The following is an 18,418-nucleotide window of genomic DNA, read 5'->3' on the forward strand; positions in this document are numbered from 1 at the left end:
TTGAGTATGTCTGGTGCTTAAATGCACCCCATCTTCCTTCAAGGTAGTATAGATTATTGCTTGGTTACTGGATTCTTTTTTGAGTGATCATTAACATGAAACAGTCTCCCAAACTCCCTTAAAATTCCCTTTCTGTCCTAAATCCCTTACTGGGATTTCTAAATGGACTATTTGATTATCCTACTCTGTCCCTATCAGTATTATTTGACCTAATATATCACATAGGAGGCTCCATCAGGTCAGACATACTCAGGATCTGACTAAACTAAAGAGAATGATACAAAGGCAAAGCATCAGTCTTTGTGTTAGAATGGAAACTACCACCCTAGTATCTTAACAGCTGATGGCAATGCCCAGAAAAACTGGGCTCTTCCTTCAGTCCCATATTCTCTCCATAGCTGCCAAACTAGTTTGGTTATTAAAAAAAAAAAAAAAAAAAAAAAACAAGTTTTGTTCATATAGAATGTGTCCATAAGAGTTACTCCCTTTCCTTATAGTATAAAAACTCATTAAGTGAAATTTAGCTGCCATTTACAAAGAGTATATTTTTGATCACCCTCTCATTGGCTGCTGGGAAAAGCAACTGTTAATAAACTAAGTGGGCAGAATCACTGCCCTGAGAGATTTTATTTTCTGAGAATGATCTGCAACCTCCTCTGCCCTAGAGTAAACAGGTGTTTCAGAGGGAAGGTCCTGGCGCAACTTGTGGCCAAGACAGAATTGATTTGTTCTTGTGTTTAGGGTCATTGACTCTCATGAGAGCTACCACTTACCAAGTGCTTCCAGTTGGACACATGCCCTAAACATATTATTTCTGAACCTCACCATAGCCACATGAAGTTCTCTTATTCCCATTTTATAGAGGCAAAGACTCCAGAAACTACCCAGAACCTCAGAGCTTGTCAGTTCCCCACCGGTCTTCCTCCTGTGTCTTCTGTTCCATATCACCTAAACAACCAGCCATCCTCAAAGTTCCCTCCTTTCCTCATCCAATGCTACCATTCCTTTCTTGCTGATCTACTCAGGGCTTGGAGAACCATGCTGGCAGGAAAGAAAGCCTGCATTTTCTAAACTTCACACTCATGATTTGGGCGGGGTAGGGACTGTGACCAACTCCTACCCCTGCTTTGTCGTTGTTGTTGACAGTTTATCAGAGTCTTTGCTTTACTTATGTGCATTAGCCCTGGATTTCTCATGTTTAGTTATGATAGATTTTTTGGAAATTTTGCTGCCTTAGGGTACAAATTTGGAATTTATGGAGGATACGGCAGCTGCAAAATATAGTGGGAATTGAAAATGCACAAAAGCTTAATTTTCAGTTTCATTTACAGGTTTATAGTCACCTGATTTTAGACCATCAAGGTAGGTTACATGCATTGCTCATGTAAATAACCAGATTTTATTTTGAGAATGATAAAGGTAAAATGTAAAGAGGGAGAACATATTTTAAATGAGTTTTTTTTTTAATTTTTGAAAAAAAAGATTTTAGAAAACTTTTTTATTATTTCTTGAAATTTCATCTCCTTTAAGGGTAGATTTATAGCTATAAAAAATGACACTATGAAAACTTTTCTATCATAATCCTAATCACAGGAGTTTATTGGGGATTATTATTTTTCCTAACCATTTGTTACTACAAAATAGATCACAGCTCTTCCTTTCAGAAAGTGACATTTTTCAACCAGCTGCTGTTGTCTGTCTCACCATAATAATCACTTTCATATCTGGCATATCTTAAATTGAAAAAGTCCACAAATGTCACAGCCTGGCTTAGGGGCAGGAAAGGAAAAGGGTCTGCATCAAATTCTGACCCTTGGCTAATTGTGTGTTTCTCCTGTAGAATTTCTTTACACTGAAGAAAAAGCTCGTTGACCTGTGAATTGTATGAACCTTCTGAACTTTTTAGTGAAGTTGGGAGGCTTAGGGTCACATTTCTGTGCATTTTCTCTTACTTTTCCTGCTTCTGCATAAAAGAAGCTCTATTCCTATGCTGGAGCTTTCTGCTAATGGACCCCAGTTGCTTTGCAGCCAGCTCTGGGGAGGACCGGAAACCCAGCCTGGAGGGAACAACCCAAGGCATGGGCAGACAACACGTACTCAGTTCATTTGAACTCTGCTGCTGTTAATGTGATGGTGAATGTGATTTAGGAGCAAAGACTTCAAGGGAGACAGATCATCTGGCTGCAGGGATGGTTTCAGGCTTCTTGGCATAAGCTAATCACCTCGCTAACAGTTTACCTATAGAGTGTCTACAGTTCACTGAGGACACACAGTCAGAGTTCATTTGTTGTTTAGTTGCAAAATCGTGTCCAATTCTTTGTGACCCTCTAGACTGTAGCCTGCCAGGCTTCTCTGTCCATGGGATTTTCCAGGCAAGAATACTGGAGTAGATTGCCATTTCCTCCTCCAGGGGATCTTCCCAACCCAAGGATCGAACCCACGTCTCCTGAATCTCCTGAATTGGCAGGCAAATTCTTTACCACTGAGCTACCTGGGAATCCGTTGACCCATCTTATAATCTAAACCAGGTATGTAGTACATACTATTCAGTGGCGAAGAAGGGACAGGGTGGAAAGAGAGAAAAAGGGCCATGTGGTAGAATTTAGGAATAAAAACAAAGCAGGAAACCCAAAGGATTTTTTTTTCAGCAGTCAAAATATTTTCCTGTTTAGAGAACGAGTGTCTCTTACTTAACCACAAATACCAAAAAATAAAATTAAATAAGATTAAAAGGCTAACTGGGGCAAGGGAATCACAGTCAGAAATTCAGGCTCTTAAGAAAGGAAAGAGGCAAAGAGAAGAAGTTGAAAATGTCAGTGTTCATTTAATGAAATAAAAACAGACTTCTGTAAGCATCCCTCAGAAACATGCCTTTTGTCTGATGCCAGAAACTTTGTGAAGGTTATCAGCTTTGCAACTCCCTACAGCCTGGAGGAATACTCCATAAAGTCCAGGACATGGTATAATAGTGTTCTGTTTGCTTACTGTGGCGGGTGTAAGACAACTTTACTAAGTCATACCCTGTTAGGGCCTGGGGCCAGCACCCTTAGAGCAGGAAAATGTAGTCTTTCTCTCAGACAATGTTTTCACAACCTTCCTGCTCTCAGAGGGGCCTTGAAATGTCCACAGCAGGAATGTAAAATTTGTCAGCATCCTTGGTCAATTCCTGAAGTAGAGCTGAGCTACCTAAAATACTGCTCTGTCACTGGGGGATCCGAGGGGAGAGTGAAGATTGTTGAAAGAAGGATTGAAAGGCTGGCTAGAGAAGTGGTCCCAACGTCATCTACAGTGCAGCACCCTGGACTCTGCTCCACTATCATCAAGGCAGGTCTCTGAAGTTGGTTTTCCCTCTCACCAAGGCAGTCAGCACTTCTTTGGCTCACCAGCCTCTGTCCTCATGCCCTGGCCTGCCCAAGAAGCATCCGCAGGGTCAGACACAGATGTCAGTCAGCAAACCCAACTGGGAAGGAACCCTGAATCTTCCCTTCAGGGAGCTTTGCTCCAGTTCACAAATGGGCTAAGGCCGCATACTCTGATCAGCGCTCGCTGATGACAGAGGCCTCCCGAAGCAGGTGGATCTCTGCCACCGGCCCAGGAGTGCTCCGAGATGGTGCCAGGTTAGTTGACTGGCTTACCGTCAGCCTCCACCCACACTTAGACCCCATAGGTCCATCTCTCCAGCCTCAGAGACTGAAGGGCATGATGAGGGGCCGAGCAGTTATGGTCATGAGTGACAGAAGAAGCCAAATTGCTGAGCCATGGCACCTGTGCAGACTCAGCAAGAGCAGAATTGGGCAGAGTCATAATCATTCACTGGAGCCCTAGTCATTTACCTGAGTGGGTTGCTTCCAGTTTGGAGCCATGAGGGAACCCTCCCAAGGGGAAGCCCAGCAGTTGATTTTCCTGAGAACACAGGCAGAAGGGGAGGCATTGGCCCTGTGACTGATTGAATTCAAAGCAAGAAAAAATAAAACTAAAAATGACTGTAGCTTCAAACACTCCCATTGACCCTGTGAATCCCACCAGGTCCTATAGCAAAGCTCACAAGTAGAACCAGCCTCACCCTCTTCCTTTCCATCTTGTGACATTTTCTATCTCATCATGGCTGAAGTTCTTCAAATGCATCCATCTTGGACAAAAAAAAACAAACATTGAGGTCAGAGGGAGGTGGTTCCCAAGATCTTAAACACCCAACGCTTGGACCCCATGACCTATTCTTGAAAGGTGGTCAGTTAGTCTTTTTGCAAACATGCACAGGGTAGGTGTCCCCTAGCCTTAGCTAGCTCCACACACCCCCAAAATTGGGGGACTTCTCCCCTTGCTGGCTTCCCCTGGTGGGAGGAAGAGATAAGGTATTAGGAATGAGGGTATGAGGAGATATTCCTCTCCAGGGCAGCGGTGGTGGTGGGGGGCAGTCTTTGGAGAATCCCTTCAAGGATCTCAGTTGGCCTTAGACATCCCAAAATGTGTTTGTCCTCTTTGTCTATGCATGTTAAGTTTCTGGGCAGGCAGACAGTATGTGAAAGAGAACCTTTAAGAAAATAAAACTGTTCTCTCATTCCCTTTGTTTTTCCTCCATTGAGTTTCCTCTCTTCACTTCCTGCCCTTTCATCATCCTGCCACACTCTTGTCACCTCCTAGGATACATATAGGCTTTTTGCCACCTGTAGGATTGAGCCCCAACTCCTCAATGTGGCCTTCTGTGGGGTGTAGGCTCAGTATGAGACCACTGAATGTGGTATGAGAATGAGCCATTCTTTAGCCTTTGTTTCACAGGAATTGATGAACTGCTTTTTCTGGAAACTTGAGGATGAGTATTTTCCTTCATAGTTGACTCATTGGAAAAGACTCTGATGCTGGGAGGGATTGGGGGCAGGAGGAGAAGAGGACGACAGAGGATGAGATGGCTGGATGGCATCACTGACTCAATGGACGTGAGTCTGAGTGAACTCCGGGAGTTGATGATAGACAGGGAGGCCTGGCGTGCTGCGATTTATGGGGTCGCAAAGAGTCAGACACGACTGAGCGACTGATCTGATCTGATCTGATCTGATTTTCCTTCAAAATCAACTTTGTCTTTTTGCTTAGAACCTGTTAAAGACTGAGGGCCTCTCTCCCACTCCCCACCCCCATATAAACTCAATAGACGCACTTAAGCAAGCCTTCCCCTGACCCCAGGCTCTTGACCCTTGGAACCTGCAGAGACCAAGTGTGCCTTCGTGTTTTTCAGCAAGAGATTGTCTTGCCTGCCCTGTCCCCATAATTGAACAATGATTAACAACCCTGCATACTTTAATACACAGATAAATTATTAACAGTGAGCTGTGCCTTTTCCCAGGTTGTAAAAAGATGACTGGTTAGACTCCCAGCGTTCTCCTTGTTGGGGGAGGAAATGTAGAGGGAATGTCATCTGAGGCCACTGGCCTCTGAGATACAAAACAAAGATGTGGCAGGCTCCAGCCCAGAGTGGGAGCCAGGCAACAGACAACAGGAGGGCCCAGGTGAGAGGCTTTCAGCTCTCTTTGTCAGTTTTGAGTCTTCTCTTTCATTTTTGTCTTCTGCATTTGGGAATGGGTGGGAGGCATGCAGTAGGATTAGGGTGTCAATGACTGCACAAAGTTCTTAGGGAAAAGTCCTTGTTTTGAGGAGAGATGAGCAAGAAAGCGGCAAGTGAATATAAAGACCAACACGAAGGCCCCCTCTAGACCTTGGCTGTTCCAGGGAGAGAATGTGGGCTGGCATGGGGGCGAAGATCAGAAGGACAGAGTGGGGACACAGCTGCTTGGTCACTTGACAGATCAGGCCTGGGGATGTGGGAAGGGGGAGCAAAAGATGATGAAGTCAGGATGCATTGAATTGATGGCAAGTTGGGAACATCTCCAGACCGCTGGAGGCAGAGGGAGGCCAGGCAGTGAACTGTGAAGACCCAGTGGAGCCCATACGAGTGAATCAAGAGAAATCTGGGTGATTTGGGCTGAAGTTTTTGGGTTTTACTTGTTTTTAACAGACTTCATGTTTTTTTTTTTTTTAGAGCAATCTTAGGTTTACAGAAAAAAATTGCACAGAAAATACAGTGAATTCTCACATCCCTTCTCCCCTGACACATGGATTCCTCTATTATTAACATCTTGAATTAGTATGAAATGTTCCCTTGGTATCTCTAATTTTCTTGAAGAGATCTCTAGTCTTTCCCCTTCTGTTGTTTTCCTCTATTTCTTTGCATTGATTGCTGAGGAAGGCTTTCTTATCTCTCCTTGCTATTCTTTGGAACTCTGCATTCAGATGCTTATATCTTTCCTTTTCTCCTTTGTTTTTTGCTTCTCTTCCTTTCACAGCTATTTGTAAGACCTCCCCAGACAGCCATTTTGCTTTTTTGCATTTCTTTTTCTTGGGGATGGTCTTGATCCCTGTGTCCTGTACAATGTCACGAACTTCTGTCCATAGTTCATCAGGCACTCTGTCTATCAGATCTAGTCCCTTAAATCTATTTCTCATTTCCACTGTATAAAGGATTTGATTTAGGTCATACCTGAATGGCCTAGTGGTTTCCCCTACTTTCTTCAATTTAAGTCAGAATTTGGCAATAAGGAGTTCATGATCTGAGCCACAGTCAGCTCCTGGTCTTGTTTTTGCTGACTGTATAGTGCTTCTCCATCTTTGGCTGCAAAGAATATAATCAATCTGATTTCAATGTTGACCATCTGGTGATGTCCATGTGTAGAGTCTTCTCTTGTGTTGTTGGAAGAGGGTGTTTGCTATGACCAGTGCGTTCTCTTGGCAAAACTCTATTAGCCTTTGCCCTGCTTCATTCCGTATTCCAAGGCCAAATTTGCCTGTTCCTCCAGGTGTTTCTTGACTTCCTACTTTTGCATTCCAGTCCCCTATAATGAAAAGGACATCTTTTTTGGGTGTTAGTTCTAAAATTTCAGCCATGAAATTAAAAGACGTTTACTCCTTGGAAGGAAAGTTATGACCAAACTAGATAGCATATTGAAAAACAGAGACATTACTTTGCCAACAAAGGTCCGTCTAGTCAAGGCTATGGTTTTTCCAGTGGTCATGTATGGATGTGAGAGTTGGACTGTGAAGAAAGCTGAGCACTAAAGAACTGATGCTTTTGAACTGTGGTATTGAAGAAGACTCTTGAGAGTCCCTTGGACTGCAAGGAGATCCAACCAGTCCATTCTGAAGGAGATCAGCCCTGGTTGTTCATTGGAAGGACTGATGCTAAAGCTGAAACCCCAATACTTTGGCCACCTCATGGGGTTGCAAAGAGTCAGACATGACTGAACGACTGAACTGAACTGAACTGCATTAGTATGGTACAATTATTACAGTGATGAACCAGTATAGATACATGAGTATTAACTAAGGCCCATAGTTTACATTAGGGTTCACTCTTTGTGTTGCGAAGGTCCATGGTTTTGACAAATTTATAATGTCATGTATCCCCCCGGTTCAATGTCATAGAGAATAGTTTCACTGCCCTAATAGTCCCCTGTGCTTCACCACATCATCCTGCCTCCTTTCCCCCAAGCCCCTGGCAACCAGTGGCCCTTTTTACTCTCTCTATAGTTTTGCCTTTCCACATAGAATTTCCTCATATAGTTGGAACCCTACAGGCTGTAGTGTTTACAGACTGGCTTCTATCACTTAGTTATATGCTGCATGTCTTTTATTTCCTGCATGTCTATTCATAGCTCAATAGCTCATTTCTTTTTGTTGTTGTTTAGTTGCTAAATTGTTTCTGACTCTGCGACCCCATGGACTGTAGTCCGCCAGGCTCCTCTGTCCATGCAATTCTCCAGGCAAGAATCCTGGAGTGGGTTGCCATTTCCTTCTCCAGGGGATCTTCCCAACATAAGGATTGAACCCACATTTCCTCCATTGGCAGGCAGATTCTTTACTGCTGAGCCACCAGGGAAGCATTTTTATTTAGTGCTGAGTAATCACACATTGTATGGATGTACCACAGGACTTTTATCCATTTGGGGAGATAAAAGGCAGAAACAATGGAAAGGGTGGATGGCAAGAAAGCAGCGAGGTCCAAGGGATGTCGTAGAAGGAAGGAGGAGGAAAGTTTGAAATGGAAAAATAAACATTAGTACAGAGGCCTGAATCGACCAAAGGTAGGTTCTTGAGACCAATGCTTGGTAGGAAAAGCCAGCTCCCCACTGACCCCCACTAGGCCTTTCCTGTTCTTATAGACAGAAACTTCATGAGGGCAGGAACAATGACCACATCATCCATCAGCCCAGTACAATGCAGACATCCAATAAATATTTGTTGAACCCTTTCAACCTTCCAAGATCTTTCTTAAAGAGCAAATTTGCCCAGACACCAGGAGATCTGAAGCTCCTGAGGTCATCTCAGGCAGGTCTTCACTGCTCGCTCTGCTGAGCCTTTTTTTTTTTTTATTGCAGTGGGGCAAAACTTGCCTGGGATGTTTCCCTCCTCAACCAAGAATCCATCTCTCTTGTGAGATATTCCATGGACAGAACCAGAGGCAAACTGTAGGGAACCATGAAAAATAAGGAAGCTTCAAGCTAACCTAACATCCCAGGTTAAAAAAAGGCACTCTCACCAAGGGATCAGAATCCAACTTTCCAAGCGTTCATTTTCCAGCCCAATCACAATGCAGCAGAAGTAGCCCAAATAATCGCTATGGAAACAGGAAGAGCAAGCAGGGGATTCAGGTGCTAGAAAACAGCTGTGAGAGGAGATGAGTCAAACCCTCCAGATGTTCATATTTGAGGGGAGTGAAGGTCCGTGCCACACAGTAGCAGCCCATGTGTGGGAGATGTTGGAGTGCAGCATAGAGTCTTGGTTGAAGGGATGGTCCTCCAGGTGAGCTGAAAAGTCAGCTCAGAAACTGCAGGGTCAATAGCTATTCACCAATCAAAATTCATCACATGTGTAGTGCTCCCCAGGCAAGAGTTCACCAAGCAGACCTTAGTCTTGGGCAAGGTCACTGCTTAAAATAAGATCGTCTGCAGAGTGTGATACTTGCATTCCTTGATACCTGTATCACTTTCTCTCCTTGTGATGAAAGGGGTGAATGAATCCAGTAAGACAATGAGGGTATTTTGCTTGGGATTTGTCCATACCCCATTCATAGTCACTTGACTCAGAGAGTCAGGACCAGGGTAGAGAATGCTTGAGAATTTCTCTTCTTCCTTCCTTCTTTCTTTCTTTTTTAATGTTTGAGAACTAGTTGTTTTGTTTATTTATTTATGCTGTACTGTGTGGCATGTGGGCTCTTAGTTCCCCAACCATGGACCAAACCCAGGCCCCTGCAGTGGAAGCATGGAGTCATACCCACTGGAAACCCAGAGAATTTCTTATCTGGGGGAAGGAATGTGGGCCGCTTGGCCCGAAGCCTGTTTTGAACAGTGGGGCTCATCCAGAGACATACATTTTGCTCCCTATCTCTTGGGGAGCTGAGGGTGAAGGTGGACAGTTAATCAGATGCAGAGGGTTGAGGTAGGGGCAGTGAGTGGGGTGAGGAGTAACTGCCTTCCCACCTTGAGGCCCCCTAAATGACAGCCCCTGAAGAAAGGGGACATACCCATGGAGAGGGTGGCCCAGTATTGATTCTGTGTGTTTCCAAGTTGCCAGCCTTGAAGCTCCTTCGACCATGGGGCAGCAGAAGTGGCCCCAGCACCTTCATGTAGCCAGAAACACAGCAGGCAGGGAAGAGCTAGGCGTCTGTCAGTGTTGGGGCAGCTGGCCCCTTCTGCTGAGCCTGGCTGGTCTCCAGGGCATTTCTTGCACATAGGGGCTTCCTTGGTGACTCAGACAGTAAAGAATTTGCCTGCAATGCAGGAGACCTGGGTTCAATCCCTGGGTCAGGAAGATCCCCTGGAGAAGGGAATGGCTGCCCGCTCTAGTATTCTTACCTGGAAAATTCCGTGATAGAGGAGACCGGTGGGCTACAGCCCATGGGATCACAAAGAGTCAGACACAACTGAGCAACTAACACACACACACACACACACACACAGGCTCCCAGAGAACTACCACCAAGTTAGTTCTCTGATTCCAAATATTTCTACGAGAAAGATAGTGCCTGTGTATCACCACAATCCATCACTTCTTTGAGGGCATCTACCATTTGGGTGCTTGCCAGCATGACATTTTCATTTCATTTTCTTGTTTCTATGTGTTTGCCTTCATCAGAGGGACTATGCATGGAAATGTTAAGAGGCTCATTACTCTGTCCTGGAACTGGGACTCCCTGCTTTCCTCCTCCCACTCAAACTTTTTCTCCCCAGCTTTCCAGAACACTCTTAAGACTTAACTTCCTTCTATCTTAGTCTAGGCCATTTCTTCCCATTTACCTTGTATTTCTCATCCACCTGCATTGGAGCACATTTAAATATCCACCCACAACAAAGGTAAAATTTCAGCAAGAGGTCTGGGCTTCCCAGAAAACAGAGCTGGGAAGAGCAAGACACAGAGCTGAGAGTGGCACTAGCTCCTTCACAAGAGACCCTGAATATCTGGGAACATGACAGGAGAGGTACCCACAACAGAGTCCAGATCCTTGCCCTGGCTATAATATTAAACTATGACTCATTCATTTATTCATTTTGCAACAAATTATTTATTCTCTCAATAAATGTTTATTGAGCACCAGTTATATAACAAGTTAGGTCTTAATGATATAGAGATAAATGAAAGTCCTTGTCCCCGAGAAGCTAGTTGGTGACACAGGCACATGGACCAGTAATGGGGATAACAAGTGTGAAGGAGTCTGTAGTCCTGAAAGACCCCAGGGCAGTGGGTATGCATGAGATGGCCTGGGACCCAACTGAGCTGCTCTGGGAAGAATTTATTAGAACCTAATGCCTGACCTCAATGGCACCCCACTCCAGTACTCTTGCCTGGAAAATCCCATGGACAGAAGAGCCTGGTGGGCTGCAGTCCATGGGGTCGCTAAGAGTCAGACATGGCTGAGCGACTTTACTTTCACTTTCACGCATTGGAGAAGGAAATGGCAACCCACTCCAATGTTCTTGCCTTGAGAATCCCAGGGACGGGGGAGCCTGGTGGGCTGCTGTCTATGGGGTTGCACAGAGTTGGACATGACTGAAGCGACTTAGCAGCAGCAGCAATGCCTGACCTGAGTCTTGAGGGTGAGGTGTGGAGGAGAAGGGCCCCGGATAGCACGTTCCTGGCCAGAGGATCCCTGTGCGGGAGCAGAGGCCCCTAGAGAGCGGGTGGCATCAAGGAACCTAGGATGTGAAGTGGCCAGAACCCTGAGTGTGTGGCCTGGAGACTGGGGGAGACCTGAGGCCAGAAGGCAGAGCAGCTCAGGATGGACTTTGAGGTGGGCAAGAAGGCTGAGGCTACAGAAGATTACAGAAGGACTGTGCACAGGAGAGATGTGCGAGCAGATTCCCATTTACAGAAGGGCAGTCCTGGCTAAAATGTGGTGATCAGTTTGGAAGGAGCAAGCCCAGAGGCCCAGGGAACACTTAGGAGGCTGTTGCAATAAAATCACCTGGAAATGGTATTCCTCGGAAGTCCTTCTCCACACTGTCCACCTCGGGCTTCCTGTCAGGGAAGGCAAGCTGGCACAGCAGGCTTTCAGAAAAATAGCTCGCTTGTTAATTGTTCTGGTGTTGTCAGTGACTCTATTGCTTTCTTTTACAGTCTCTTGTCATGTAAAATCACTGCCTTTTCTAAAACCAGCTTGAACATCTGGAACTTCACGGTTCACATATTGCTGAAGCCTGGCTTGGAGAAATTTAACCCATAACCCCATGTAAATAGATTCTTCAATGAAAATTAAATGAATTAGTGCCTGTAGAACAGTGCCTGGCACCTAGAAGTTCTCAATAATGCTAAATTATGCCAGGTATAAATTAAAAACTCCCAGGTGAATGGATGGCAGAGTTGAAATTCAGCAGGTTTGTACCAGTATGGCCTTACCAGTGATTCACAGCTTGTGTCTTTTTTGTCAGTCAGGGCTTATAACCCACCAAGTGAGGATTTTGGATAATCCTCCTGGCTAACAGGTAGGTGCAAGATGAGAATGTGGTGGCTCAATGAGGTCTGTGCTTTTTCTTCCCTGTTCTCCAAGCTGTGCATACTGGACGATGCAACTAGCCCAGAGGGGGAACAAAGCGATTCCCATTTCTTTTAGAAAGGAACCAGGGAAGGTACTGTCTTCCTGATGAATCCATGGAAGGAAATTTCCCGTTGTCAGTGACTCAGCCCTGGGGGCTGGGACCTGGCCAGCTTGCCAGCCTTGGAGATGGAGATTACTGAAGGGTGATCCACATGGGCCGACCCCAGGCCACCTAAGGCAGCTGCTGACCTGAGTAAAGTGTTTGCTCACCTGAGTTCACCTTAGAATCGGCCCTTTAAAAAATAAATAAGGTGTGTTGATCTTTTGTGTGGATGGTTAAACAAATCTGGTGGCCCCAAGTAATTCCAGGTAAAGAAGCTGCTGAAATCTGCCAGAGCTGGGCCTAAAGGACCCAGTGGCCTCTCCATAGAGCTTTCTGGGCATTGCCAGGTTCTTCTTCTTAGCAGGCCCCTTGGCCTCTGTGGGCAGCTGCCCCATGATGGCACCAGCCAGGGATTAAGGAGATGGCATAGGCCTGGGAGACAGGATAGCTGACACAGGCCAAAGTCAAATGTAGCTGCTGAGAGAAAAGACTGGGGATATAGAGTTGCAGTGGCCGGAGATACCAGAAGGGTGGTGTCCACAGAGCGGTTTTGAGAGGATGGACCTTGCTGTTGATTGACATCCTACAACCCTCATCTTAGAAACATGTACACTGACCTCCAAGGCCAAGGCAAGGTCCCTCTCTTCTTCTTGCCCTTCGAAATCCTGTCTCTTGTCACTAGGTAAACAGGAAAGCTTCTGCCCTCCAGTAGGAAAACCTTAGACTGGGAGGGGAGGACACCTGCTGGTTCTGTTGCCCCCTAGGCTCTGTGATCTTGGACAAGGGATTTCACCTTTCTAGGCTGAGTTTCCTTTTCTGTTATTTGAGGGGCTTGGAGTCATGGAAGTATGGACTCTTCAGGTGAAAAAACAGATCTTGGAAATCCTGTAGAGAAAGCAGAGAAGGCTGAGAAGTGAGCGGCTCATGGTCATTGAATTAACGAGGGATAGGAACCTAGGACTCTGGTATCGTGACCCCCACCTGGGGCCCATCCCATTAATGACAGTCATCCGTCCTCTGTCGATAATGTGTCAGACTGCTTACATTTACCCTACAGAACGACCCTCTGAGATAGAGATTCTTATACCCATTTTATAGATAAGGAAACTGACTTCACCAAGATCCCCAGCTACTGAGGAGAAAAGCTGGGACTTTGCTGGTTTGGTGCCCTTCCTGCTGCACACCAGCTGCCTCCGATTACCCTCAGAACATCCCAGCCACGGGCCACCTTGGGTGCCCTGGCACCAACCCCAGCAAGAGCAGGGGCCTGATTCTTGAGAGCTGCCAGGTCGATCCCAGGAGTGGGACCAAGCAAGCAAGAATACTTATTCTCAAAGCAGCAGAGAAGTCATAGCCATCTTCCCAGTGTGAAGTAGTTTGCAATGGAGAGATGAGATTTTACAAAAATATTCCATGTGATATTAGAAATAAGCTGTTTGATCAAAATGGAGCAAAAGGAATTAGCCAGGTCCCCCCTAGGCTCCCTGTCTGCTTCAGTGAGGTTTTTATACTGACTGTCTTGACGTCACCCTATCGTCCCTGACCTAAAGGGCCAGGTGCACCAGAACAGGTGTTCCAAGTAGTGCCAGCACCCCTTGGAGTCTTGGGGAGAGCCACTCCCTTTGAGTAAACTTCGGCCTCCATGGAGTATCAAGTATCAGCGCTTCCTCTGGGTAGAGAAGAGACACCCTCTGAGATCACTAAGATCTCTAAGATCTCTCCCTGGTGAGTCTAGATGAAGTTTAGTCTTGATGTTTGGCAGCTTGTTGTTGTTCAGTCGCTAAGTCGTTTCCGACTCTTTGTGAGTTATTTGAACCCATTACACCAGCACCACCTGGTCATCATATAATGCACTGATCTGGTTGGGAAAACATTCCTCGTGTTCCCAGTATTCCGAACAGAAACAGATGCTGCAAAACATGCTGCAGCATGTTTTCGACTTCCCTGCCTAGGCTCTAAGCAGGGTCGACAGGCTAGTCTTAGACCTGCAAAGACACCTGATCTAAGTGGAGACAGTTGTTTTTCGCCTGTGATGAGCCTTCACCTCTAGTTCTCAGCATTGTGTATGTATAAACAGAATTTCTGCCCTCCGCCGGTGTGACTGCTGCAGTTAGGAGTCCCAGAGTTAATTATTGACAGCCAAAGAGATTCACAATGAGCCAGGACTTAGTGTTTTCTAGAAGCACGTTTCCGTGAAGATTTTGCCCCTATAGGATTCCTCCTCAGGCTCCAGGACAGACAGATAGAAAAACATTGGGCCTTATCAGTTTAGTTAGAAGAGGCCCAAGCCTAAAACCTCGGGGAACTCACTTGGAAGATTTTTCTAGGAAAGCAGACTTTTTGATTTGACATCTCAATGAAACAGGTGTTTTGGGAGAATATGCTGCATGCTCAGTCACTTCAGTCATGTCCGACTCTTTGCCACCCCATGGACTATAGCCCGCCAGGCTCCTCTGTCCATGGAATTCTCCAGGCAAGAATATTGGAGTGGGTTTCCATTTTCTTCTCCAGGGTACCTTCCTGATCTAGGGATCAAACCCACGTCTCCTGTGTCTCCTGCATTGGCAGGTGGATTCTTTACCACTTGAGTCACCTGAGCTGTGTTGGGAGAATAAAATCATACTACCTTAGAAGGAACTGTGGTAGTCTGGCCTGATTTGGGGAGTACCTAACGAGAACTTCATAGGTCAAGATAATTCTAAACAATGGTAAGCCCTCAGGAGATTCCTTGGTTACTATACTCATCGTGCAATGAACATATCCTGGAATTTTGGTTGGAAGGGATGTGGGAACTCATTTTGTCTTTTCTTAGTACATGGATGAGATGTCTGAAATAAAAGGAAGTTCAAGTCTAGAGAATAAGACTAATGGCTCATAGGTCCGTTTGCTTCCTGTCCAAGGGGATCTGAAAGCCAAGGGAGCTTTATAATGACTTATATAATAGTTGTTTCTCTAAAGTCCTTCAAGCAGTCCCTTGAACTTTTTTATGCAAAAGAAAACTTTCCTTTGTTGATAAAATACAAAAGTAGTCCTTGGCTTAACACATACCAAAATATTACCATTCTGAACTCATAGTAGCAATAATATGGCTGAGCACTTACTATATGTGTAGCACTGTGCTAAACTGAGCAATTATAGTTGGGTGACTTACCCCACAGGTGCCTCACAGATACTTGTGTTATTTGGAAGATTGAATAAATACATACAAAGTGCTTAGAACTCCATCACCCCATCTCACCTACAGCCTCAGTGTGTCTCTGTTTTGGCCAAGTATAACCACGTCCTGTGAGGAAGGGAAGGAGGTCAGACTCCTGTGGGTGAGGGGCTCTGTGGTGTGATGGCCCCCAAGTCCATGTCTAATTGATTCTAGTCCGCCAGGTTCTACTTTTTTTTTTTCCATCTGAGCATTTAAGGGTGCCTCTCTTAAAAGCAAATACTCTTCTGAGAAGTAAGCTTTGAATCAGTCAACCATCACCAGAACTTCTTTTCCATCTTCCCTGAAATCTGAAAGAACAAGATTATATAAGTAAAGGCACAAGAAGAGGCCAAGCCCTTGATGCCTGAGAATTCAGACTGTAAGAGATGATTGTATGACATTAGCTTAACGTACTCCAGAGTGACTTTTTCTCTGAGAATAAATTCAAGTCTTCTTGGGTTGCCTTCTTTCAGATGGGAAAAATATTTTGAAAATTCTTATGTAACCCTGAATGAATGACTTGGTAAAAGCAGATGTCAGGGTCCTCCAAATAGCATACTTGTTTTGTTTTTCTCAGAGACGTATCAGTCTATAACCCTGAAATTTCAACACTCCAGTCAGTTCCAGGCTGTCTAAAATGAAACGGTCACATGCCCACATGTGTGTCTACAGTTAACTTCAAATGGACTAACTCAGGGCCAGGATTTCATTTGAGCTCATTGTCCTTTTCCATGTGTAAAATGAAAGGGAAAATGCATGGAGTCTAAGGGTTAGGAGTCTTAAGTCTTTTCTGTGTCCTGAAGACTCTTGACCTAAATGAAGCAAATGCAACGGGCTCCATGGGAGAGAGACACAGGATCTGGGATCAGGCCACGCTTTCTGGCCATGGAAGGCATGCCACAGACCTGCCAGCTTTAATGTAGGACCCAAGGCTTAAAACTAGGACACACTGAGATCCCTGTACCTAATTCTGTGATGAACCTTTGACTAGGGGCATTGGCAACTCATAGTGTGTCCAGTAGGAGGCAACAAGGAAGCAGATTGGTGAACCAGAGAAATTCGAGGGAAAAAACTAAGATTTTGTTTTCTGTAAAAGAGAAAGCCCCAGAGAAATGGGGTCGCTGTCTGCTTTTTAAAGTGCTCATATAGAAGAGGAAGAAGAGGCATTCTCCTTTGTTTAAAATGTGAAAAGTAGTACCAGTGGAAGGAGACTATAGGATACCCAGGTTTTTCTAGCAATTGGAGCTGTCTTCAGTGTGCAAATCCTGCAGGTTGGTGCCATTCTTGGTGCTTCACGTGTTGTTTCAGTGGCTGAAAGAGGAGACACAAGTAGCGGAGGCTGAAGCGGGATGATTTCCCTTCAATGGGAGATTGGACTAGAGATTTACTTACGCTAAGTTATTTCAATCATGTCCTACTCTTTGCAACCCCGTGGATTGTAGCCCACCATGCTCCTCTGTCCATGGAATTCTCCAGTCAATAATACTGGTTGCAATGCCCTCCTCCAGGGGATCTTCCCAACCCACAGATCGAACCCACATCCCTTATGTCTCCTGCATTAGTAGGTGGATTCTTTACTACTAGCACCACTTGGGAAGCCCAGGTTGTTGCTAATTATAAAGAGAATCGTTTGATGTTTTTAAGTGGATGAGCAATAAAGGTGAGTTTATGATCTCTGTATTCCACAAAGTAAATAATTCACTTTCTCATGTGAACTCTTTCATGCCTGGAAAGTCTGAGAAACAGGAAAGCTCAGAGGTTTGCAGGGTAATTTAAAAATACTCTCTCGAAGGCCATCAGATCACAAGTCAGTGCCCAGTGTGGGTGAGGGCCTGGCCTATGGAAGCAGAGCCCACAAGGGTTCAAACCCTGCTGCTGCCCTCATTATACTCCATGAACTTGGATGGGCTCCCTTGACTTACGCCTTCACTCTTGCAGCTGTAAGGTAAAAAGTTTAACCCTTGCCTTCCATTCCCATTGTGAGCCTGAAGTCCATGAACGTACCTAAAACATGAGAACTGTGCCAGGTACATAGTGAGCATGCAGTAAATGTTGGTGCTTGTTAGACAAGGAGTAATCATTATTATTTCTTAAGTGCATGACAGAATTTAAACAACATGGTATCAGCTTACAACAAATGTGTATGCTTTTTTTGATTTGTGATATCGTGAAACGGAGAAGTCAAACATGGCTGTGTCTTTGGTAATAATGAACATTTTAGGGGCCCATTCAGGGGTGATGAATCCTGTAAGTGGAGTGAATAACAGCTGAGTCGCATGAAGCAATGGAACAAACAGAGTCCAGTGACTTTTTTTAAGTAGTGGAGCCCAAAGAGAATGGAAGTGTAGCCAAGTCCCTGGGATTTCCACTGTTTTCTGTGGCTGTATTTTGGCTCTGCAGTTCCCCAAGAGAAATAAAAATCAAGGCTTCATCCAGATTGTTCATCTGCTCCCATGTTGAAAGTGCAGTAACATCTGGTTGACAACTTAATTATATCTACCCTAAATTTTGTTCTTATCCTAAAAGCACCTACATCACCAGGGGAAAAGAGGAGAAAAACAGGAAAGAGGGTTTAATTTCTTATCTTGATAATTACCTCGTGTTTTACGCTGAGAGGGCTTGTTGAGGTCTAGGAGCCATTCATTCCTCCTTTGATCCTTTGAATTTCTCACACTCTCATCTGTATTAGATGAATTTTATTATTCATCTTTATTAGATGAATTTCTCACACTCTCAACTTTATTAGACTGGCAGCTAATGAAAGGAAGGGGAGAAAGATTTCAAACATCCCTCTCAGGATGTATCAGGCAGCTCTTGAGATTCTGCTGGCTCATTTATCCAAATGAAATGGATCTCTGGGGAAACAGCAGAGGTCTGCTGTTGAGCAAAATGTTTTCCAGTCCTGAGAGTTACATTGTTTCTCTGTGAATTAAGGCAGCTCTCTCCTAACTTTAAATGACCCATCATATATTGTAGGACAAGCTTATTTTTCACACTCCCAGTAAATATGACAGGGAGACCACAGACAACTCCAGAGAGTCTC

The 18,418-nt window shown here is 44.9% G+C and overlaps 1 protein-coding gene across 5 annotated transcripts in view; it reads left to right on the forward strand.

The window, feature by feature from the left end:
- Positions 1–18,418, forward strand: part of PRLR (prolactin receptor) — a 196,592-nt gene that overhangs the window by 50,045 nt on the left and 128,129 nt on the right. Inside the window, exon 1 of one of the 5 annotated variants that reach the window (XM_025270632.3) lies at positions 5,339–5,501. The exons of 3 other annotated variants lie outside the window; for them this stretch is intronic. The gene's annotated coding sequence lies outside the window, so the exon portion shown is untranslated. Of the gene's footprint in view, positions 1–5,338; positions 5,502–18,418 lie in introns of those variants that run through there. One more of the 5 variants, XM_025270636.3, reaches the window with a different exon arrangement.

The sequence above is a fragment of the Bubalus bubalis genome, chromosome 19, assembly GCF_019923935.1.
Source record: "Bubalus bubalis isolate 160015118507 breed Murrah chromosome 19, NDDB_SH_1, whole genome shotgun sequence".
In the NCBI taxonomy this organism is placed as follows: Eukaryota; Metazoa; Chordata; class Mammalia; order Artiodactyla; family Bovidae; genus Bubalus; species Bubalus bubalis.